This window comes from Erinaceus europaeus, chromosome 10 (genome assembly GCF_950295315.1).
Source record: "Erinaceus europaeus chromosome 10, mEriEur2.1, whole genome shotgun sequence".
Lineage (NCBI taxonomy): Eukaryota > Metazoa > Chordata > Mammalia > Eulipotyphla > Erinaceidae > Erinaceus > Erinaceus europaeus.
The window spans coordinates 48,789,535-48,801,794 of NC_080171.1; the positions used below are offsets into that span (position 1 = coordinate 48,789,535).

The 12,260-nt window shown below is 38.2% G+C and overlaps 1 pseudogene; it reads right to left on the reverse strand.

The window, feature by feature from the left end:
* Positions 1-324: 324 nt before the first annotated feature.
* On the reverse strand, positions 325-3,659 carry LOC103125302 (PHD finger protein 23-like; annotated as a pseudogene).
* Positions 3,660-12,260: the final 8,601 nt, after the last annotated feature.

A 12,260-nucleotide genomic window follows, 5' to 3' on the forward strand; every position in this document is an offset into this window, starting at 1 on the left:
GAGTTTTATAGACATCTGTCATATTCCATTCCAATTCCAATCCAGACCCCAAAACTGAGTGGTAGGAGATCCAAAGGACAATAGATTCAGTGTCTGGGACTCACACAATCTCCTATTCCAAACTGTGATTGGCCTACTGTCAGGTCAACAAAGTGGGGAAGATAGGATAGAAACATAAGACACTCATTTCCAAACAAGTCTCTCTTGGGAATTTTTGCTCTGAAATGGGACAATATCCAAGCTCCAGGGTATAAACTGAGGACCCAGAAGCTCAATTTCTATGTCATAGTGCCATTTGGACATTCTAGCCTAGAGATGGTGATGTCAAGGTTCTCCAGATTTGGGAACCCCCCATCTGCCCTGCTTCTGGCTGAAATTCCGTCTACTTCTGACAGTAAAAGAAGTCAGGGACATCCGTCTTCTTAATCTTAGCACAGCAGAGATGGATCAACTCCCATAGAGGCTACACTCAATCATGGCTCTTCCTATAAAGGGCTTTCAGTAGTAACATGTCAGATTCCTTCCATGAGACATCACCATATTCTAGCATGGTCTCCTCGTCCATGACTAGCATTTCATTTTCACTGGAGCTGGCATCTCCATCTTGGCTTGTCTCAGTGCTGCACACCTCCTTGCTTTCACTATCAGTAGGAAGAGGTCCTTCAGGGTGTACTGTGGCAGGGACAGGGGGTCTAGGAGTCTCAGAGTGTTTCACTCCTGCCACTGCTACCACTGCTACCATTTCATCCTCTTCCTCTTCCCCCAGCTCTTCTTCAGAATCTATTTGGAGTGAGCAGTGGGGGTGGGGTTGTACTCAGGGAAGATCAGGAGATGAGTGTCTATCTCCCTCATCTGCTTTTTTCAACTTCTTCTTGCTCTTCTTGATTCAAGAACTCTTTTCCCCCATCCACAGGACCTAGCTGAGGTCTCCAAGGAACCCCAAACCCACCCACCCACCCCTGACCCCGACCACCCCAGCTTTCAATTCTTTTAATTTGATCCTTTAGCACTACTCAGCTCTGGTTCATGGTGGTGCTTGGAATTGAACTTGGAATCTCAGAACCTTAGACATGAATGTCTTTTGCATAACCACTATGCTGTCTTTCAGCCCTGGCCCATAGGATCTATATTCAGTTAATAGTTTATCAATATATGCTCAGTTATTTTGCTTTCTTCTAACCAAATCATAAATTCTCAAATTTTAGCCACTAACACCAAGTATTTGCAATGCATCAGCTTCCAGTTTGAGTGTTTATACATGCTAATATCGTCATTCTAGCTATGAAAATCAAGTTTAGAGGAGTTATTAAGTAGCTTATTTAAAGTCACATCTAGCAAGAATTAGAATTAGAAACAGGATGCTATAGTATCTGAGAAATAGTATTATCTGTATATACATTTACCACCTCCCTGATAGCAAACCATGCTCATTGCAGTAGGAAATCATCATATCTAGATTCCAAGCACATAAAGCCTCATATAAGGCATATTTAGTTAGATTTAAGCATAGATATTTAATAAATTCCCTCCTCTAACTTAACTTTGGAAGGCAGAGCAGTCACTTGGAGAATATGCTTTCACTATTTGGGATCCTTCAGATGATAAAAAAATATTATGACATCCAAATAAGGACACAGTAAGAAGGGAGAAGTGCTGTAGAAGACAAAGATTGCTATAGTTACAGGCAATTATGATGTACAATCAGCTGCCACCTCCTCAGGACCAGACAGTCTAGATTAGGCCATATGGATGACTAAAATAATTATGGTACTATCTGTTACTGAGACTTGAGAAGATAAATTACCAGTCTATGCAAGTAATCTATGCACGTAGTCAATCCACAGTCATAAAATAACTCCTTCACTAGCAGAGTGAGAAAGGAGTACAAAAACAATTTTGTGCTGGCCAAAATCCACACAGTCAAGCATATATGTTACTTTCATTTAAATATATGTTAATGACTGGATTTCATTGTGTTAGCTCTTTTTTTCTGTTTTTTTTTTTTAATTAGGTAGAACAGACTGACATTGAGATGGGAATAGGAGATAGAGAGAAAGAGACAAAGAGAGATACTTGCAAACCTTTTTCACCTCATGAAGCTTGTGAGTGCTCAATAGGGTGCACCCTTACCCCACCCTCTGTTACCTCTTACTAACACTTTCTAGAAGTCATGTCTATGTTTTGTTGTCACCAAGTCTTCGTCACTCTGGACTGTTTTTTGAAGTATATTTATTTACTTTTGGATAGAGACAGAGAAATTGAGATGGTAAAGGAAGATAGAAATGGAGAGAGATAGATCTGAACTGTCTTTTCAGGTTAAAAAAAAACAAAAAAACAGAGAGAAAGAGGAAGAAAGAGGGCACCATAACACCAAAATTCCCTCCAATGCTGTGGTGGGTGGACTCAAATCTGAGTTGTATACATGTCTAGGCAGGCACACTATTCAAGTGAGCTATTTTATATAGCCCAGAACAGATTTTTCAAAATGTATCTAATGAGAGAAATATTATAGTTATATAATAAAATACAAGGAACAAAATATGATTTATGGAGTGCCTGATGTGTAGAATGGCATGTGTTATGTGGTTTACAAGTTTTGTTCTGATATAATACTCAAAAGAAATCTATTAAATAGATGTTATTACCTCCATTTTACAGAAAAGGAACTGTTTATGACATGTTACTTTCAAAGGTTAGTATGTATTCACCAGTATATATCCTTTAATGTCTTTTTTTATAATTTCTGTTCAATTTGTTATTATTTACCTCATTTTTATAAGTTAATAAATTAAGACTTCTAGGACGACTGCATTCGATGTCATAGTTCACCCAAAAGGTCAGGATTCAAGGGTATTTCTGTCTAATTCAATATCTATGTTCTTAGCTAAATGATTCAAGTCTTTGAAATTGACTTATCTTCAAGACATAAATCATTCAGTAAATTTTTCTAATACAGCAAATAGTATGATCATGATCTAGAAGCCACATGAAAAAGAATATAACTCTACTTAATATTCAGTTACCTATTTGTCATCTCTATGCCTAAGTATCCAAAACTAGTTTTGTTGTTGTTGTTGTTGTTGTTGTTGTTTTCAAATCTTTCCTCTTTTTTGTCTGAAGGCAAATCCATTCTTCTACTTTTCCAGGATGGAACAATAAAGAAAAAATAAACCTATACTTGCACCAATTATGTTGACAGAAATCATTCAATAGAAAACCAGTAAGAAATTAAATAAGTAACTGAAAAAGCAAAGAGAGGTACAATGGACTTAGAAAGAACACAAAGCTGCTAGCAAAATTGGGGAATAGAGGAAAGATGTTAAAAGTATTAACACTTAGCAGCTTAAGCCTTGAAAGACAGACACTGGTTGGACCATGTTGGGGTTTCTAGAAGTGAGATAAGGCTAAAGTTGTGAATGCTAATAAATTTGAAGACTGCAGCTAAGGGAAGGGACCACCACTGGTGAGTTGAAGAAGTACACTGCTGAGAACCAGAAGCAAACAGGAAGGACCAAGTCTATCCTCTCTCCATATTGACAGCCTTCCTCTATTCATTGGGTCAGGTGAATCTAACAAGGGCCAACAGACAAAGCAGAATCAGAGTTAAAGCCCTGAACCCAACAGTCATCCATAGGGCCGTAGATGAATTTGTTCCACATCTCTGACTATACCTCACCCTCCATTCCTTATTTTCTCTGCTTCAGTCATTTTATCTTGTCCTTCTTGTTCTTTCTTTAACAAATTTGGCATGCCAATATCATAAAGACTTTGGTGAAGTTGTTCATTCCATGTAAAATGTTCTCTCCCCTATATATATCCTCACTTCCACTTTCTTCAAAGTTTTGATTAAATAATACCTTTTTAAAAGATTTATGGGGAGTCGGACAGTAGTACAGCAGTTTAAGCGCAGCGCATGTGGTGTGAAGCACAAGGATCAGCTTAAGGATCCAGGTTCCAACCCCCAGCTCCCCACCTGCAGGGAAGTCGCTTCACAAGTGGTGAAGTAGGTTTGCAGGTGTCTATCTTTCTCTCCCTCTCTCATCCTTCCCCTCCTCTCTCCATTTCTCTCTGTCCTATCTAACAATGACGACATCAATAACAACAACAATAATAACTACAACAATAAAAAACAACAAGGGCAACAAAAGGGAAAGCAATAATAATAATAAAGAATTATGACCACACAGCATTCTGTTCATCCTCCACCTTGTACTCCCAGTTCTATGAACTTGCTCTGTGTTTTCATTAGCACTCATCACCTATTATACTACATAAATTAGTCACATGTTGTGTTTATTGTTATAGCCTTTCTTGACTTCTACTGAAATGAGAAAACTAGCAGACAGGGAATGAAAGCAGAAGGGGGGAATCACCAAGTTTGTGGTGGGCCTCCACTCCTATAGTCCTATAGGCTAAGAGAGAACCTCCCCTGTTAGTGGCAGACTTTTGACTTCAACATTCCCAAATGCCCTTGACTGTTCTGCCCACACTCTTAAAATTCCCACAGCTTTTGCTTCTGTCCAGTCTGCTGGTACTATGAATCCTGAATGCCATACCCTGAGCCCAAAAGGCAGTTGCTACAGACTTTGATATCAACACTGAACCTAAAGTTGCAATACAATATATTCCTTGTCCTCCAGGTAGTTCTGTATTGTTTTTGGACCAATCCACGCTGTAACACTATAATGTAAACTAAATAAGAGCCAAACTGTTTTTTCTTCACTCAAGCATTTAAAACAACAACTAACACATAGTAGGTGTACCTTAAATATTTATTGATGTGTAAAGACTTTTCTTTATTGGCTTTAAAGAATCATCTTAGGGCAGGGGTAGATAGCATAATGGTTATGCTAACAGACTTCCATGCTTGAGGATCCAAAGTCCCAGGTTCAATCCCCTGTACCACCATAAACCAGAGCTGAGCAGTGTTCTAGTAAAAAAAAAAAAAAATCATCTTGGACGGTTTAAATTTAACTTGTATGTGGAATATAAAGAACTAAAATGCATGACTTAGAAAAAAAATGTTGTCAGTCCATCTCCAAGAACTTAGGAGAACTATGATAGCTATTGTGGTGGCAGGGTGGGGGCACAGAACTTTGGTGGTGGGAGTGGTGTGGGATTATACTCCTATTATCCTAAAATCTTGTAAATCACTACTAAATCACTAATATCTTTAAATAAAAAAAGAGAATCAGTATAGGGATGAAAAGGAATGACCTTAAATTTTTAAGGCTCCAAAAGTAATTCAAATGAGGTATCTAAGTTCACTAGGACATTCTACAGTTGTTTAACTTTATATGTACAACAAATTGTGTTTTGTCTATCCTAATGTGAAGTTCAACTTGTTTTACTTGAATCCACCCTTGAGGAAGTATGAGACCCAAAATACTGTAGTATAATAAGGGGAAAACACCTAGAATAAAAATTGTGTCTCAGATAACCATGAGCTGATCTATAAGCAAATGGGTGAGTAGAGTGATTAGCAAAATATATAAACATAAAATAGCAATTATACTATTGTCATATTAAAAAAAATCTTATGCATTTCTAATTATTTTCTATAAGTCAAAAAAATTCCAAATTTTAAAGAACTTTTTTTCCTGAAAATGTAGGCTTTAAAGTAATAAGGTGTTAGATGCCTAGCAGTTTGCTTTTAAATATTAATTAAAATAAACACATAAGCTTTATGTCCTCTTTCTAAATACATATTGTATTTCACAATAGAGGAATGAAAAAAAATTCTAATGGTTATATAAAAAAGGACTTGTGAATAAAGACAGGCAGAAAACAAACTGAGATATACTCATACTACGATTGTTCTCTAAGACAAGCTGACAAATTTACTTAGAAATTGCAAGTTCAGTGTGAAGGTTTTTCTGGGCCCCTGGGAGCATAAGCCAGGAATGCTGGGAAGGCCCCTGCAGGAGGTACTGGCTTTCCTGATAGGAAGGCAGCTAGGGACAAAGGCTCTGCAGTGTTCTCTCTCAGACAGGACAGGATCAAACTCCCTCTGAGTGATTAGCCTCTGGGGTACCCAACAATAACAGACTCATGCGGGTTCTTAAAACAAAGTAACAGCTTTCATGAAGCCAATAACTTCAGGCCTGTTTGAGCCTTGGGAATCTGTTCTCCTCCCTTGCCAAGGCCTCTGAAATTCAGATTCCTCACAACCTAAAGGGGAATTTAAATATTCTTCCTAGAATCTACAGAGTAATAACAGATAACTGCAGAGAGCAAATGGGGCACTCCTAGGTAAAGCTAAATGCAGACTTTAAAAGTTTGGTGAAGAAGGAGAAACCACCACAGAGAGAGGAGAGTAGATAACTTGCTGACAGAGCAGTGACAAAGCACTAACAGGAAGGGAGAGGCCCTGTTCAGCCTGAAGGCAAAATAAACGACAAATGGGCTGGGAAGATGGGACAGAGGAGTCAAAATAGGCATACTGGGAGTTGTCTCAGCAGGCCTGGACTGAGAAAAAAACCAGCTTCCTTGATAATTCATTTGGGATAAAGAGTCTTTTTCTCTACTTAGTAGAATAAATGAAAGAACCATAAAAATTTGGCATTTCACATAATTCTACCCGGATCATCTATCATATAGAATGTGAATATCATATAAAGTTATCAAACTTTAAAAAAAATTCCACAGTATATTTCTTACCCCTACAGTAGGGGGTTTCTGAAATACCCTATTCAGTGCAATAGAAATGGTTCCCTCTAGGACACACACTTATTCAAAAAGACAGATATTCATATTCATAGCTGCATTATTCATAGTGGCCAAAGACTGGAAGCAGCCTAAATGCCCATCAATAGACGAACAGCTAAAGAAGTTATGGGATATATACTCCATGGAATACTACTCTGCAATTAGAAAAGTTTATATTGTGTCCCTTAGGACAAAACAGATAGAACTAGAGATGATTATGCTTAGCAAAATAAGTAAAGAGATGAACGATAACTACCAGATGGTTTCAGTCATATGTGGAATCTAGTAACTGATATACATGCACTTGCAAAAGAAAAAACAAACAAACAAACAAAAAACCCAAAAAAACAAAAAACAAAAAGCAAGCAAACTGTTTGCAAGATTTGTGAAACCATGGTAGTTATCTTTGAGAGGTGGGGCACAGAACTTTGATGGTGGGTGTGGTATGGAATTATACCCTATAATCTTTCTTATAATAAATAATCACAAATAAATAATTTTTAAAAAATAATTCTTTACCATTCTGGATTCTTCAAAGATTAAACAGATGGTAAAATAAGCATGGAGCAGACTGATAAGAAAAAAAGCAAAGGGAAATTTATGAATAACTCATATGCCTGCTATAAACATGAGAGACGCCCAACAAAAACTGAGTAACTCAACCATAAGGTTTTCAGACATAGTTTAAAAACCTCTAAGACAAAATGTGGGGGTGGGGGTGGGAGGGAGAGAAGAACAGTTATAGAGGTTAATAAAGAAGTTTTCTTAAAGCAATTGTATGCAAGATTTAAGTTCTGTCTTGTCCTTGGGACAAAGATGTCCTTAAGAATAATCTCTTTAACATACGAAGCCAAACAAATTGTTGAGCAATCATGGACCCAAAGCTTGGAATAGTGGAGAGGAAGTGTTAGGGGGGTACTCACTGCAAACTCTAGTGTACTTGTGCTTTCTGGTATATATTTTGCAGTAGTTTATGGATACGTGTGAACATATGCTCTCTCTCACAGAAACTGGTGTATATCTAGGTTTTGGGACTTTGTTAGAAAGTGAACCTCCTGAGATGGAATTAGAGTATACTATGAAAGGAAAGGTCTCACCCGAGTAATGAAGCTGAAGGGTTGTCATTCCACACGTGAAGTCTCTGGACTCAGTCTGAAGTGAAGCATGTTGAGGTGGCAATCATTGTGTTGGTTAGATTGTGATCGGCAGATGCAATATTATTTGATATGGATTGGGAGAGGCATACGGGAAAGTGGGCCCTATCCAATGGTTCCAACTCTCTTTTCAGTCACCAGGTTCCAGATGTCATCAGGATGCCAGCCAGGCTTCCCTAGACTGAAGACCCCACCAATGTGTCCTGGAGCTCCGCTTCCCCAGAGACCCACCCAACTAGGCAAAGAGAGAGGCAGACTGGGAATATAGACCGACCAGTCAACACCCATGTTCAGCGGGGAAGCAATTACAGAAGCCAGACCTTCTACCTTCTGCAACCCACAATGACCCTGGGTCCATGCTCCCAGAGGGATAGAGAATGGGAAAGCTATCAGGGAAGGGGGTGGGATATGGAGATTGGGTGGTGGGAATTGTGTGGAATTGTACCCCTCCTACCCTATGGTTTTCTTAATTAATACTTTCTTAAATAATAAAAAAAAAGAATAATCTCTTTGTGGCACAGCTATATACAAATAATGTCAAAGGACATGAATTATGGTGATGTTGGGTATTATACAGCAAATCCTAACAAAAGGATTTTTCAAAGTTAACCCAATTACCAAATAATGTGAAAAATTACTTCATAGGGATGCAGGTAGTGGTGCACTCAGTTAAATGCACATATCACCATGCATAAGGTTTCATATTTGAACTCCCACTGTCCCCACGTGAGAGGAGGACACCTCACAAGCAGTGAAACAGGTCCAGAGGTGTCTTATCATCTTCTTTCCTTCTCTACCTCCCCTTCCCTCCTTCCCCCTCTCAATTTCTCTCTGACCTGTCAAAGAAAAAGAAAAAGAAAAAACAATTGAAAAATGGCCACCAGGAGCTGTGGTTTCATATACAGTGCTGACACAGAACTCCAGCAATAACCTTGATGACAATAGAGAGAGAGAGAGAGAGAGAGAGAGAAAGAAAGAATGGAAGAAAGAAAGGAGAGAAGGCAGGAGGGGAGGAAGGAAGGAGGGAAGGAAGGCAGGGATGAAGGAAGGAAGTAATAATTAGTTCTTGGAAATAAGAATAGTTCTAAGTACATTTTTTAAATTGCCAATGGAGATGTGTACCTATGTGAATCCACTACTCAGGACAGACTCCCCCCCACCCCCACCCCTTTTCAATCTCAGATAGAGAAAGGGAGAGAGAAAGTGAAGCTAAGAGAGGAGACACTGCAGTACTACACCATCATTCATGACGCTTCACTTTGAATATTTCCAGGAGATTCCAGGAGCTCAACTGCAAGTTCTCATACAAGGTAAAGTATGTATTCTACCAGGTACACTATCTTCCGATCTTAAGTACATTTCTTTTAACTTTAAAAGCATGACTCCTAGAGATAGGTACAAACTTTTTTTCCATTATAAGCTGGAAAACCAATATTAAGTTTGGAAAAAAATCTGCAGAGAGCATAAATAGGACATCAAAAACACAATAACCTTTCCTAACATCTTTTACTAAGCCAACATCACATTAATATCTAAAGCAGACAGACACAACAAAAGCAAACAAGCAAACAAAAGACAAAGAGAAAGAGAGAGAAAAAAAAAAAAGGAAAACTACAGACCAATATCCCCCAATGAACATAGATGCTAAGATACTTTAAAATATTCTGGCCAATTTCATACAGCAGCACAATAAGAATATCATGCTTCTGTTATTGCTTCTCAGCTGGACATGTGCGTTGATGGGTCGATCCATACCCCCAGCCAGTCTCTACCTTTTCCTAGTGTGATAGGGCTCAGGGAAAGTGTATTTCCAGGCAATTACAGAAACCAGACCTTCAACCTTCTGCACCCCATAGAGACCTTTGGTCTACACTCCCAGAGGGATGAATAATAGTGAAGGAGGGGATGGGATATGGCACTCTGGTGGTGGGAATTGTATGAATTGCAACTCTCTCTTTTTCAATCTTTCTTTTTTTAAAATTTCTTTATTGGGGGATTAATGTTTTACAATTGAAATGTACAACAGTTTGTACATGTGTAACACTTCCCAGTTTTCCACAAACAATACAGCCCCCACTAGGTCCTCCTCTGCCGTCATGTTTCAGGACCTGAACATTCCCCCTCAATCCCACAGTCTTTTACTTTAATGCAATACACCAACTCCAGTCCAGTTATTTGTGTTTTTCCTTCTCTTCTTGTTTTTCAACTTCTGTCTATGAGTGAGATCATCCCATAGTCATTCTTCTCTTTCTGATTTATCTCACTTAACTTGATTCCTTCAAGTTCCACCCAAGATGAGGTGAAGAAGGTGATTTTACCATTTCCCCCCCCCTCCGTTCAGCATTTCCTGATAAGTGAGTACACTTCATGGTTACTCTTCTAGCTTCTGCAAGGCGGATGGTTTTAACTCACCCAAACAATAATGGATCTTGTCTCTTTTAAATTTCAGACTCTGAGTCTTTTTAATACACCAATTCTTGTGCAGTGGAGTCCTCCTGAACATAATGCCAATCAGCCAGAGGGTTATCCATGGAAAAAAATTAAGGTTAAAATAGTATAATTCAGTCTCTTTGGAGTGTGGTATCCCAAGTTACAAAGATTATCTGGAACCAAAAAGTCCCCAGGATTGCAAAACCAATTTTTAGAAAAAGGAAAAAGACTAAAGGCTTTACTTTACCTGACCTCAAGCTATATACTACAGAGCTACTATAATCAAACTGCCTGGTAGTAGAATCAAAATAGATACACAGAGCAGTGGAATAAAATTCAAGATCCAGAAATAGTCTCTGACAGCTATTGCCAACTAATTTTTGACAAGGGAGCCCAAACCATTAAATGGTGAAAGGAGAGTCTCTTCAACAAATGATGTTGGAAAAGCTGGATTGAAACATGCAAGCAGATGAAATTGAACCATCGCATATCACTAAGCTCAAAAATCAACTCTAAGTGGATTAAAGGCATAGACATTAGGCCAGAAACTATCAAATACACAGAAGAAAACATTGGCAGGATACTCCATAACCTACACTTCAGAAAGGCTTCAAGGATTCAAATTCAACAGTAAAGAAAACAAAAGCAAAAATAAAGCAATAGGATTACATCAAACTGAACAGCTTCTGCACAGTAAAAGATACTATCAGAAGGACACCCTACAAAGTGATAAAAAAGCTTATAAAACACAAATCAGGCAAAGGACTAACAACCAAAAAACATAAAGAGCTCAGCAAGTTTAGCACCAAAAAAGCAATCTCATTAGAAAAGGGGATGAGAACATGGACAGATATTTCACCAAGGAAGAGATACAGACTACCAACAAATATATGAGAAACTGCTCTAAGTTACTGATGATCAGAGAATTGTGAATAAATACAACAGTGAGATACTATTTTACACCTGTGAGAATGTCATACATCAGAAAGTACAGAAATGACAAATGCTGGAGAGAATATGAGGAAAAATGGGCATGTCTGCACTACTGCTAGGAGTGTAAAATGGTCAAAACATTGTGGAAAATAGTCTGGAGATTTTGTAGCACACTAGAAATCAACCTACCCTATGACCCAACAATTCCTCTCCTGGGGATATATATATAATTTGGTGATATGGCTCATTGGCTAAATCCTTAAAATTTTAGTTCTCTAAACTCAGACTCTGCACATGGGCATTGCTTGGTACTCTTTCTGCTTTTCCTAATAGTTCTACAATTCTTCTGCAACTTCCTCACAAGAACCTGAAGAGAAGAACCCCTGATTGCAGTACTCCAACAAGTTGGATGGATATATGATGATAATTACCCAGGGACTGTCTTCCAGAAACACAGAAAATTGGTCCAGTCACCTATACCTATAAAGACTATGCACCATCATCTATTTTTAAAATAAGAATTGGGAAGATGTTGGGGACACTGTGATTTTTGTTGCTCAAAGGTGTATGCTTGCAATACTGTTTTTTTCCTACTGTTCTGCTTCTTTAATTATTAAGATCTATGTATAGAACTAAGAAATGGTTTTTTGTTTGTTTTTTAATTTCTTTATTGTGAATTAATATTTTATATTCAACAGTAAATATAAGTTTGTACATGCATAACATTTCTCAGTTTTCCACATAACAATACAACCCCCACTAGGTCCTCTGTCATCCTTTTTGGTCCTGTACTCCCCACCCCCACCCCAGAGTCTTTTATTTTGGTGCAATACATCAACTCCAGTTCAGGTTATACTTGTGTTTTCTCTTCTGATCTTGTTTTTCAACTTCTGCCTGAGAGATCATCCCATATTCATCCTTCTGTTTCTGACTTATTTCACTTAACATGATTTCTTCAAGCTCCATCCAAGACTGGCTAAATAAGGAAAGTTTGACAGCTTTTGGGCACAATGACTCATATTTCCCTTTGCTACA